At 39.9% G+C, this 13019-nt stretch overlaps 1 pseudogene; it reads left to right on the plus strand.

Annotated features, from left to right (window-relative positions):
- The first annotated feature begins 7463 nt into the window (after positions 1 to 7463).
- On the plus strand, positions 7464 to 10064 carry LOC126084585 (olfactory receptor 11H6-like; annotated as a pseudogene).
- Positions 10065 to 13019: the final 2955 nt, after the last annotated feature.

The raw sequence follows: 13019 nt of genomic DNA on the forward strand, positions 1-13019 counted from the left end.
AGAGAAGGCTGAAATTTTAAATAGGGTGGCCAGGGAAGGCCACCATGAGAAGTCAAGATTTAAGCAAAAACTTGAAGGAGGTGAGGGAGTGAGCCATGTAGACAGATGAAGGAAGAGTATTTCATGCAGAAGCAAGCTCTCTACAAAATTCTGAGGCAAGAGTGTGTTCAAGTAACACCAAGGAGGTTGGCTTGGCAGTAGAGAGAATAAGGGAAAGGCTATTGGAGATGAAGTCAGAGAGTGACCAGGAAGGCAAATTGTTCAGGACCTTATAAATCATTTTAAGAACTTTTATTTCTGCATGAGATGAGAAGCTTTTCAAAAGTTTTGAGCAACAGAGTAACATAATCATATTTATATTACAAATGTTCAACTCCTTGGATGTTTTGTTGATAGTAAACTGCAGGTTGGAGTTTATGTGAGATTGAATCTGAAATGAAACCCACATAGGATCTTAAGGACCCCATTTTACTATTATTTCTACTGAAAAACGACTAAGTCCTAATGTCCTGCTAGCAAGATTAGATAAAATATCAACTTTCATTGATAATGAACATAATGTAATAATTTTGCAATTTGAATCATTCTAGTTTGGGTCAACTAAAACTGCCCCATGAAATGGTGTTATTATGAAGGACTACAACAGGAAAATTGGTATGAACAAAGCCTGCATGTATGTATGGCTCACATTCTACTCCTTAATACCTAAGCAATACAGTTGATTAACGATCCTTTCTTTCATGATTTTTATCCTTTTTTTTTTTTACATCATGTGATCCACATACATAGAGGTTTCTGATTATGATGAACTGTACTGTTGAAACATCCTGCATAACTCTAACCTGGAACTTGTTGCTGTTGAGGTGATCCAACTCATGGTGACTCCATGCATCACACAGTAGAAATGCTCCATAGGGGTTTCTTAGCTGTAATCTATAGGTAAGCAGATCATCAGACCTTTCCTCCATAGCTCTCGGAGTGGCTGTGAACCACCAAACATCAGGGTAGTATAAAAAACAAAAACAAAAGCCCGAACCCATTGCTGTCGAGTTGATTTCTACTCATAGCCAGAGTAGAACTGTCCTACAGGGTTTTCAGGGAGGGGCTGGTAGATTGCAACTGCCAACCTTTTGGTTAGCAGCTGAGTTCTTAACCACTGCTCCATAGTAGCCAATCACAAACTGCTTGCACCACCCAGGGATCCAGGACTCTGACCTAGAAGTTGAGTAATTTTTCCTAAACACTATGCCTGCTGTTCAAGAAATTGTCATCTAATGCTGGGTGAAACCAGGCAGAGTAGCTTAAGCTAAACCATTATCTTAAATGTAAAAGTGAGATATAAATTTATAATACAGTCGATTTTGCTTTTTTCCCAAAAAAAAAAAAAAACCTCTGTGTTAGAACAGTAGTTTGAATAGCGTTTAAACAGCAATGCAGTATGTGAAGAAGTTCTACCCTGTGATTCTACATATCCTGCATAGATAATGACAAAAGAGGGGGAGAGAGCACACTCAGCAAAATTGTGATGCTTTGGAAGTTTCCTTTAGTATATCCAGCATCTCTACCTCCTTCTGTTCTTTTTTTTTCTTCAATATTTGTACTTTATAATAGTTGATAAGTAGAAAATACAGATTATTTTACTCTAAATTGCATTTATCGCTTCCCCCTCACCCCCACGCATTATACCATGCACAGAGTCCCTTTGTTGTGCAAATTGTTAAGACACTTGTTTGGAGGCTACCTGCTATGGAAAATGATATGGTGCTTCCTTAAAGACTAAAAATAGAAATACCATAAAATCCAGGCTTCCCATTCCTAGGAATATAAAAAAAAAAAAAAAAAAAATTTTTTTTTTTTTTACCCTAGAGAAAATCAGAGCCGTCACTCAAACAGACATACACACGCTCATGTTCATTGCATCATGATTCACAATAGCAAAATGATGGAAACGACTGAACGTCCATCAACAGATGAATGGATAAACAAATTATAGTACATACACACAACAGAACACTATACAATGATAAACAACAATGAATCTATGAAATATCTCACAACATGGACGAATCTGGAGAATATTATGCTCAGTGAAATAAGTTAATCACGAAAGGACAAATACTGTATGAGACCACTATTATAAAAACTCAAGCAAGGTTTATCCACAGAAAAAAAACAATCTTTGATAGTTAAGAGGGAGGGAAGGGCTGGGGAGGGAAAATAACTAACTAGATAATTGTTGTTAGGTGTCTTCGAGTCAGTTCCAACTCAAAGCGACCCTATGTACCACAGAACGAAACACTGCCCCGCGCTGCACCATGCTCAGAATCCTTGTTATGATTGAGCCCGTTGTTGCAGCCACTGTGTCAATCCATCTCATTGACACTCTTCCGCTTTTCCACTGACCCTCTACCAAGTATGATGTCCTTCTCCAGGGACTGACCCCTCCTGACAACATGTCCAAAGTATGTAAGACACTGTCTCACCATGCTTGCTTCCAAGGAGTATTCTGGTTGTACTTCTTCCATGACAGATTTGTTTCTTCTTTTGGCACTCCGTGGTATAATCAATGTTCTTCGCCAACACCACAACTCAAAGGCATCAATTCTTCTTCGGTCTTCCTTATTCATTGTCTAGCTTTCGTATGCATATGATGCGTTTGAAAATACCATGCATTGGGTCAGGTGCACCTTGGTCTTCAAGGTAACAGCTTTGCTTTTCAACACTTTAGAGAGGTCCTTTGCAGCAGATTTACCCAGTGCAATGCTTCTTTTGATTTCTTGACTGCTGCTTCCATGGTGTTGGTTGTGGATCCAAGTACAATGAAATCCTTGAAAACCTCAATCTTTTCTCCATTTATCATGATGTTGCTTATTGGTCCAGTTCTGAGGGTTTTTGTTTTCTTTATGTTGAGGTGTAATACATACTGAAGGTTGTGGTCTTTGATTTTCATCGATAAGTGCTTCAAGTCCTCTTCACTTTCAGCAAGCAAGGTTGTGTCATCTACATAACGCAGGTTGTTAATGAGTCTTCTTTAATCCTGATGTTGCATTCTTCTCCATATAGTCCAGCTTCTCAGATTATTTGCTCAGCATACAGATTGAATACGTGCGGTGAAAGGATACAACCTTGATGCGCACCTATCCTGACTTTAAAACTTGCAGTATTACCTTGTTCTGTCTGAACAACTGTGTCTTCATCTACGTACAGATTCCTCATGAGCACTATTAAGTGTTCTGGAATTCCCTTTCTGCACAATTTGTTATGATCCACACAGTCAAATGCTTTGCAAAATCAGTAAAACAGAGGTAAACATCCTTCTGGTATTTTCTGCTTTCAGCCAGAGTCATCTGACACCAGCTATTATATCCCTGTTTCCACATCCTCTTCTGAATCCATCCGGAATTTCTGGCAGTTCCCTGTTGATGTACTGCTGCAGCCGCTTTTGAATGATCTTCAGCAGAATTTTGCTTGTGTGTAATATTAATGATAGTGTTCCAAAATTTCCTCATTTGGTTGGATACCTTTCTTGGGAATAGGCATAAATATGGATCTCTCCCAGCTGGTTGGCCAGGTAACTGTCTTCCAAATGTGTTGGCATAGACAAGTGAGCACTCCCAACGCTGCATTCATTTGTTGAAACACCTCAACTGCTATCCCATCAATTCTCGGGGCCTTGTTTTTTGCCAATGCCTTCAGTGCAGCTTGGACTTCTTCTGTCAGTAGCATCAGATCCTGATCATATGCTACCTACTGAAATGATTGAACATCAACCAAGAACTAGATAGCAGACAAGTGAAAACTTTGATGAAGGAAAAGACAGTACACAATATATGGGAAATCAACACAACTTGACAAAGGCAAAGCCATAGAAGCTTCCTAGGCACATTGAAGCACCCTGAGGGACTGAGTTACTGGGGCTGAGGACTGGGGACCATGGTCTCGGGGGACATCTAGCTCAATAGGCATAACATAGTTCATAAAGAAAATATTCTACATTCAACTTTGGGGTCTTAAAAGCTTGCGAGTGGCCATCTAAGATACATCTCTTGGTCCCATCCCATTCAGAGCAACGGAGCATGAAGAAAACCAAAGACATAAAGGAAATGTTAGTCCAAAAGACTAATGGGCCACATGAACCACAGCCTCCACCACCCTGAACGCAGAACATCTAGACCCTGCACAGCTACCACCATCAACTGCCCTGACAGGATTCACAATAGAGAGTCCCGGACACAGCTGGAGAAAAATGTAGAACAAAATTCAATTTCACCAAAAAAAAAAAAAAAAAAACCCAAAAACAAAAATCAGACTTACTGGTTTGACAGAGACTACAGGAACTCCTAAGACTATAGCTCCCCAGACACCCTTTTAACTCAGAACTGAAGCCACTCCTGAAGTTCATCTTTCACCCAAAGATAACACAGTTTTAAAAAAATAATAACACACGTAAGGGAAGTGCTCCTTAGTTTAATCGTGCATACGAGATGAAATGGGCATTACTTGCCCAAAAGCAAAGATGAAAAGACAGGAAGAACAGGAAATATGGACGAATGGAAACCAGGAAAGATGGGGGTGTGGGAGTGTTGACACATCACAAGAGTTGCGATCAATGTCACAAAACAATTTGTGTAGGAATTCTTGAACAAGAAACTAATTTGCTCTGTGAACTTTCACCTAAACAACAAAAAAGGAATTTCGAATCCACCCAAAGTCATCTTGGAAGACATACCTACTTCCAAGAAAATCAGCCGTTGAAAACCCTGTGGAGCAGAGCACAGTTCTAAACTGAGACACGTGGGGTCGCCATTAGTCAGAATCGACTCAATGATAGCTAGTTTGGATTTGGTTTATACAACGTAGACTTGTTTTCCTCTCTCACAGATTTTCTAAAGTAATGTTTTATAAGTTTTTAAAATTTTATTGCATTTTAGGTGAAAGTTTACAGCACAAATTCGTTTCTCATTCAAAAATTTAGGCTTTTCTGACATTGGTAGCTCCCCACAAGGTGTCAGCACTCTCCCTCTTTCCCTTTCCACCCCATTCGTCCGGTTTTCCTATCCCTTCCTGCCTTCACATCTGCTTTTGGGCAGGTGTTGCCCATTGAGTCTCCTGTACTTGATTGAACCAAGAAGCAAGTTCCTCACCTTTGTTATTGTTTTATAGGCCTGGCCAATCTTTGGCTGAAAGGTGGACTTTGGGAGTGGCTTCAGTTCTGAGTCAGCAGGGTATCCGAGGGCCACATTCTTGGGGGTTTCTCCAGTCTCTGCCAGACCAGTAAATCTGGTCTTTTGTGTGTGTTTGTGAATTTGAATTTTGTTCTATGTTTTTTTCCTGCGCTGTCTTGAACCCTCCATTGTGATCTCTGTCACAGGGGTTGGTGGTGGTAGCCAGGCACCATGTAGTTCCTCTGCACTTAGGCTGGTGGAGGTTGTGGTTCATGCGGTCCCTGAGTCCTTTGGACTAGTGTTTCCCTTGTACCTTTGGTTTTCTTCATTCTCTTTTGCTCTCAAAATGGTGGCACAAATAGATGTATTTTAGACAGCCACTGGCAAGCTCTCAAGACTCCAGTTGCTGCTCACAAAAGTTGGATGTAGAATGTTTTCTTTAGGAACTATATTGTATAAATTGAGCATAGTCCCCAGACCTCAGCCCCAGTAACTACGTCCTTCAAGTTGTTTGGATGTGTCTAGGAAGCTTCTATGACTTTGCCTTGGTCAAGTGGTGCTGACTTCCCGTATAATGTGTACTCTCTTACCCTTCACCAGAATTAACACTTGTGTATTATCTAGTTTCTTCTCTCCACCCATCCCCTCCCTGGTAACCGTCAGAGATTGTTTTTTTCTATGCGTAAAACTTTTGTTGTATATTTATAAGAGTGGTCTCATGCAATATTTGTCCTTTCATGATTGACTTATTTCACTCAGCATTATGCTGAACCCTCCAGATTCATCCATGTTTTAGATGTTTCGAAGATTCATCATTGTTCTTTATTGATGGGCAGTATTCCAGTGTATGTATGTACCATAATTTATTTATCCATTCATCTGTTGATGGGCACTTAGGTTGTTTTCATCTCTTTGCTATTCTGAATAATGCTGCAATGAGCATAAGTGTGCATATGTCTATTCGTTTGATGACTCTTATTTCTCTAAGATATATTCCTAGGAGTGGGACTGCTAGATTGTATGGTATTTCTATTTCCAGCTTTTAAGGAGGTGCCATATCGTTTTCCATAGTGGTTGTACCTTTTACATTCCCACCGGCAGTGCATAAGAGTTCCAATCTCCCTGAAACCCCTTCAACATTTGTTATTTTCAGGGTATGTTTTTTTTATTGTTTTGTTTTGGTTTGGTTTTGCTTTTTTTGACTAATGCCAGTTATGTCACAGTGAGACAGTATCTGATCGCAGTTTTGATTTGCATTTCCCTAATGGCTAGTGGAAACCCTGGTGACTTAGTGGCTAAAAGCTACAACTGCTAAACAAAAGGTTAGCAGTTCGAGCTTACCAGGTGCTCCTTGGAAACTCTATGGGGCAGTTCTAGTGTGTCCTATAGAGTCCCTATGAGTCTGAATGGACTCAACAGCAACGGGTTTTTTTTAATGGCTAATGTGAGTGAACATTTCCTCATGTGTCTGTTAGCCTCTTGAATGCCTTCTTTGGTGCAGTGTCTGTTCATATCGTTACCCATTTCTTAACTGGATTATTTGTGTTTTGTTACTGAGGTGTTGAAGTGTTCTATAGAATTTAAGATTAGACCCTTGTTGTTACTGAGGTGTTGAAGTGTTCTGTAGAATTTAAGATTAGACCCTTGTTGAATGTGTTGTAGACAAATTTTTTTTCCCAATCTGTACGTTCTTTTTTTACTCTTTTGGCGAAGACTTTTGATGAGGTTTTAAGGGTTTAATATTTAGGAGCTCCGAGTTATCTTGTTTTTCTTCTGGTGTTTGTGCATTCATTTGTTATCGTTTGTATTATATTTATGCCATGTATTAGGGCCCCTAGCATTGTCCCTATTTTTTCTGCCATGATCTTTATCATTTTAGGTTTTATATTTAAGTCTTTGATCCATTTTGAGTTAGTTTTTATGCCTCATTCTATTCTTGTTTCCCCACCCTACCCTCTAGCATCTGGTTCCTTCTCTATTACAAATTCAGAAAGAACTTTCTATCATCATTTATAAGTTTTCCTAGAAGGCTTTCATGCCAATGTGTCTACTCTCTAGGGTATTTCTATTTTAAAATTTTTATTTCTAGCGTTCAAAAAAAGTTGTTTCTTCTTAAAGGAATTTCTATCTTTCACCTGCCCTTGAGAATATATTTTTGGGGAGGGGGAAAAGCTAGAGACCTTAGCTTAGGGAATTAATAAGTAAATGGAGGAAATTCTGAAATCTATATTTGGCATTTAATTTTTTTTATTATTATTACAAGCCCGGTAACTATATTTTCAAACCAACAATGACAGCATGCGGTCTGACAGATATAAGTATAGTTGTAGGAAGTATATTGGAAATTATCTCTCTGCTAGAAATTTGGGTGCACAGGTCATTACAATTACATTCCAATGAAACAAATCTCTTGGACAAAATTTACATTTTCACAAAAATCATGTTTATTAAAGATAATATTTTTCATCATTCTAAATACAAACGTTAATGCAAATATCCAAAGTAACCTTGGCCATAAGACATTTATCCTTCTGGGTTTGCTCCAGGTTTTATCAAGTGCTAAGAAGCAGGCCCCTAGCTCTCTGCAGATGGTATAAATGGCATAAGGATGTTTATCAGTGAGTATCTTAACAATGACCTAAATAAATAATATGGTCATTTATTCTAGTTTTAAAGTCAATATATGGCTGAACTAAAAATATGGACCCTGACTTACCTAGCAAAACATTCTGAGTTTTAGCTGGCAAAGTTTAGGACACAGAAATCAACTGGGACCAATAATTTCAAGAACTTTGCTAGCAAAATATCCAGGTTTATAGGTTTGTCTCAACTCCTGATTCAGCCATCGTCAGAAAGATCTTTTTGGTCTGTGCACATCTTAAGGAGATCCCTCTATTCATTATTGAACATTACTGAATTTAGGTAAAAGCAAGATTATGAAGCAACGTAAATTGTTGTCTTTAGGGCTTAATTCCTGGCCAAAATGAAGGCACATGGCTGTATATCCTAGAGAAATTGACTTAGCAGCAGCAAAACACCAAGGTGCTTCAGGTGCCCAGCTGTGACTGCGGGGTTGTGGAATAGTACAGCTGCTGGAATAAACAAGCCCCGGGAAATGGTGGTGAAGGAAACAATGTACAGGACACATAACGGCTGTCTTCAGTAATTTAATCCCCCTGCCCCCATGGATGAGGAATTAGATTCATTTTGTGTAGCTACAAAGAGGAGACCCAGCATCAGTGTATAGAAGTAATACGGGAAACAGAGTTTGTGCAATATAAGGAAGTGCTTTGAGAGAACCAGGTTTCCTTAAGTGGGAAATGGGTTGAAATGTTGAGCAAATCCAGATGCCACCTGAGAGATGTGATCTAGAGGGAACCAGATTGGTGATTTGGGAACTGCTTTACAGAACCCTAAGAGTTCTGCAGCATCTCATTGGGAGCAGTGAAGGCAAGGGAGCTCAAGGTTACCACCTAGCTCCATTCCCATCTGCTTATATTGGATGTCTGCATATGAAACTCTGAGTAAGAAGGCAACTTGACAGATATTTTTGTTTCAGATTTACACTCAATTTTGCTTCAAAATGAAGGAGTGGGTCCAGAGTTTATATTTATATGTAGGCTATCAAGAGGCCCTGAGTCTACCATTAAAGTTGAAACAGAGACTTCGAGTTGCAGGAACATTTTAAATGAACTGGTGTTTATTCCAGCCCATCCTCCGAAAAGGCCAGTGTATCTAGGAATTATTGGCCTTGCATATTCAAATAAACTCCTTAAATCTCTCTGAGCCTCAGTTTTCTTATTTGTAAAAAAAAGACAATAAAACACACTTTCCTATAGCTCAAGGGGCCACGAGGAAGACCAAATGAGATAATGTGTGAAAATGCTTAGTACATTTTCAACCAATTATTAGCTTATCCTACTAATGTTCATTATTACTCATTCCTTGGTCTCTTCTGCTTCTTAAACAGCTTTGAGAGCCCAGAACAGAACGATACATGTCGTGACTGAATTTGTCCTTCTGGGTTTCCCTGGTCCAAGGGAGACACAAAACTTCCTGTTTGCATTAATCCTGGTGGTTTAACTCCTGACCCTGCTGAGGAATGGGGCTATTGCCTGTACATTGAAATGGGACAGACGGCTCCACACACCCATGTACATACTCTCGGGAAACTTTGCCTTCCTAGAGATCTGGTGTGTTTCCTCCACTATCCCAAACATGCTGGTCAACATCCTCTCTGAGACTAAGACCATCACCTTCTCTGGCTGCTTCCTCCAATTCTACTTCTTTTTTTCATTGGGTACAACTGAGTGTTTCTTCTTATCAGTTATGGCCTATGATCGGTACCTGGCCATCTGCCACCCACTGCGCTACCCCTCTATCATGACTGCAAAGTTCTGTGTGATCCTGGTCTATGATTGCTGGGTGAGTGGATTCCTCTGCTATCCAGTCCCCATTGTCCTAATCTCCCAACTTCCCTTCTGTGGACCCAATATCATTGACCAGATAGTGTATGACCCAGGCCCATTGTTGGCACTGGCCTGTGTCCCTGCACCTTCTACTGAGCTTATCTGTTACACCTTCAACTCAATGACCATCTTTGGGCTCTTTCTCTCCATTTTGGGATCTTACACCCTGGTGCTCAGAGCTGTTCGTGTTCCCTCTGGAACTGGTCGAACTAAAGCTTTTTCCACATGTGGGTCCCACCTGATGGTGGTGTCTCTATTCTGTGGAAGTCTTATGGTTATGTATGTGAGTCCAACATCAGGGAACCCAGCAGGGATGCAGAAGATCGTCACTTTGGTGTACTCAGCACTGACTCCCCTACTAAATCTCCTTATATATGGTCTCAGGAACAAGGACATGAAAGATGCTCTAAAGAAAGTCCTGAGATTATGAATTAGCCAAAATTGAGACAACTTTGGAAGGGAAACTGAGTTTGTCACTTCTGGCCTGTGTTATTTGTAATAACCATAGAGAATGGCATCAGTACATCATGTTCTGGCTCATATCTAAGAGAGAGAATTCTCTTTCACTGTTCCTTAACAGTTCAGTGGACCCTGGAGGTACAGTGATGAAAGCACTTAGCTGCTAACTGAACGGTCGGCTGTTAGAACCCACCAACCACTCCGTGGAGAAAGACGTAGCAGTCTGCTTCTCTAAAGATTTATAGCCTTGGAAAACCTATAGGGTAGTTCTACTCTGTCCTATAGGGTCGTTATGAGTCAGAATCAACTCAAAGGCACTGGGTTTGGTTTGGTTTTTGGCAGTTCAAGTTCAGTTCACTGATGATATATTCAGTAAAACATTTTAAATATGCATAGCTCACTGAGTAATTATGTAGGTTTGTTGTATGTATGTTATATGTACTTTTTCTATGATGTGTTTTTGCTGGTTTTAATCTTGACTGGCAGAAGGAATCGATAGCATATGTTCCTGAAGCCTTTCAAGAGAGGGAGGAATCTTCTAACTTCAGAAAATAAATACTCTTAAAGACAATGGGCCAAGGAGCCTCAAAAAAAAATAAAAAAATAGCAATGGACATCTTTCATTGTTTGAGGTTCTCTTTCACACCAAAAACAGAGTGTGCTTCATATCTCTATCAATTATGAATGAAGCGCAAACTCTTCATTTGCCATTCAAAGTCTATTCAATAGACTGCTAGGTCCAGTCTTCCCTCCCACTTATCCACTGTATGACCCTGTACTTCACAATGATCAGCCTTCTTACTTCTTTTAAACATATTTATTCCCAACTGAGCCCTGGTGGTACAGTGGTTAAGACCTTGATTACTAACTAAAAGGTTCAGTAGTTTGAATTCACCAGCTGCTTCTGGGAAACCCTATGGGGCACTTCTACTCTGTCTTATAGGGTTGCTAGGAGTCAGAATTGACTTGATGGCAGCAGGTTTGGTTTTGAGTTTGGGTGTTTTAATCATAGTGCTTCTCCTGACCATGAGACTTGCCCCGTCTATCTACTGAAAACCAAAAATCCAAACCCACTGCCGTCGAGTCGATTTCAATTCATAGTGACCCTATAGGACAGAGTAGAACTGCCCCACACAGTTTCCAAGGAGTGCCTGGCTGATTCGAACTGTTGACCTCTTGCTTAGCAGCCATAGCACTTAACCACTACACCACCAGGGTTTCTATCTACTGAAGTAAATCTTAATCAACCCTTTCTCTTCCATGAGATAATACCTGATGTCTCCTTGAACTCTCCCTTCCCTGAAACTTCTCTTTATCTGCAATTTGGCCATTTAATTGCATACTATTTCATAGAGCTGCTTAGCTGTTCTTTTATGAGCAAGTCTAAAACCTAGATATCTTTTGCTTCCTCCCTCAATGCCCAAGCCAGGGCAATGTACACAATAGACACAAACCAAAAACCTATAAATAAATTAATAAATATCTAGGGTACTGACTCTATCATCAAGACTAGCCAAATGTATATCTAAATTCCTCAATTTGATTTCTAATCCTGCAAGTTATTCATGCAGAGTACAGTCATATAAATAAACATTAATTTATTCTTCACATGTACTTAATTGGGTCCTAACTTTATTGGAATCTTTTTAAATGGCCTAATCACCTCCAGGAGAAAACTCGATAAGTCGTACTAGAATGTGTCCATGGGAAAGGGGACTCTAAGGCAGGTTTTGAGGGCAGGCTGTTCAGCACTGAGAAGAATACCACAAAATCTAGCAGTCAATTCTACTAGATTCAATCTTACATTGCTTCCTAATTGTTTTATGTCAATACACCTTGGACTGTGAACTGTAATAGTCTCCTGGTTGCTCGGCTCATACTAGTTCTTCAAAAGGAGCTTAATTATTAATGTGATACATGTAGCAAAGTTCTGCTAGACTGTTGGATTAACACGACATTGGAGCAGCAATCACTTTGAAATTTCCTTTGATGATAACCTGTGATAATAATTGAGATGTCAATCCACTCCATATGGATTGAAGGTACTTATGAATTGCAGACAAATATGAGAAGCTTTGAGTATACGAGCTCAGACTGAGTTCTATATACCATATATTCTGGAGATTAAAACAATGTTTTATAATTCATATAATGGCGTAAAATTTTCCTCAGCTTTCCTAATTCTTGAATTCTTTCATGTTGTCACTGACTAAAGATTACATTTATACCGAGATTACCCCTACGTTCCCAGGTGTGACAGTCATTTTCTGCCTATTTAATAATATTCCACTTTTACAGCACAGAAACAAGTGGTAAATTAACTTTGGTCAGAGGAATTTTAAAGTTTGCCTGACAAAGCTTACTGAAACTAGAAGCAAATCCATCAGACGGCAACCACAGAAGACATGAGGCCGCCCCGCAGCCCTTCAGGCCTCCTTCACGGATGGTTCTCTCCTAGATGTGCCAGGAAATACGTAGAACTCATCCTCCCCAAACTGACTATGACAACTCTAATATCACTTGGAGTATATATAGAAGTCAATAACCTAAGCATATTTTATTTGTGTGCAGAGACTTCCATGTCATCCACAGAGCAATGTATGCCTCTCAGAAGGATGTAGGGCAAAGCCTCAGACAGAAAAGTGTGCAAAGAAAACAACTCCAAGATTTCCATGTTTGTGCCCAAACCCCATACTGAACAGGAAGAATATCAGCTGAGAGGCCAACCTACTTAAAATAAGAGAACCCCCAGGGGCTGAAATGAGGTGGGTGAGGAGGAAGGACCTTCTGTGTGCCAAGGGAAGAAATGCTCCAGCATGGTGTTTCTCAACCTTTCCGCCAATGCACTCTTGTCAACAGTGGTCAGAGAACACGGGGCGTGGGAACAACAATTCTTTGAAATCCAAAGTTTTATCTTAAAGTTCAT

This window comes from Elephas maximus, chromosome 10 (genome assembly GCF_024166365.1).
Source record: "Elephas maximus indicus isolate mEleMax1 chromosome 10, mEleMax1 primary haplotype, whole genome shotgun sequence".
Taxonomy (NCBI): domain Eukaryota; kingdom Metazoa; phylum Chordata; class Mammalia; order Proboscidea; family Elephantidae; genus Elephas; species Elephas maximus.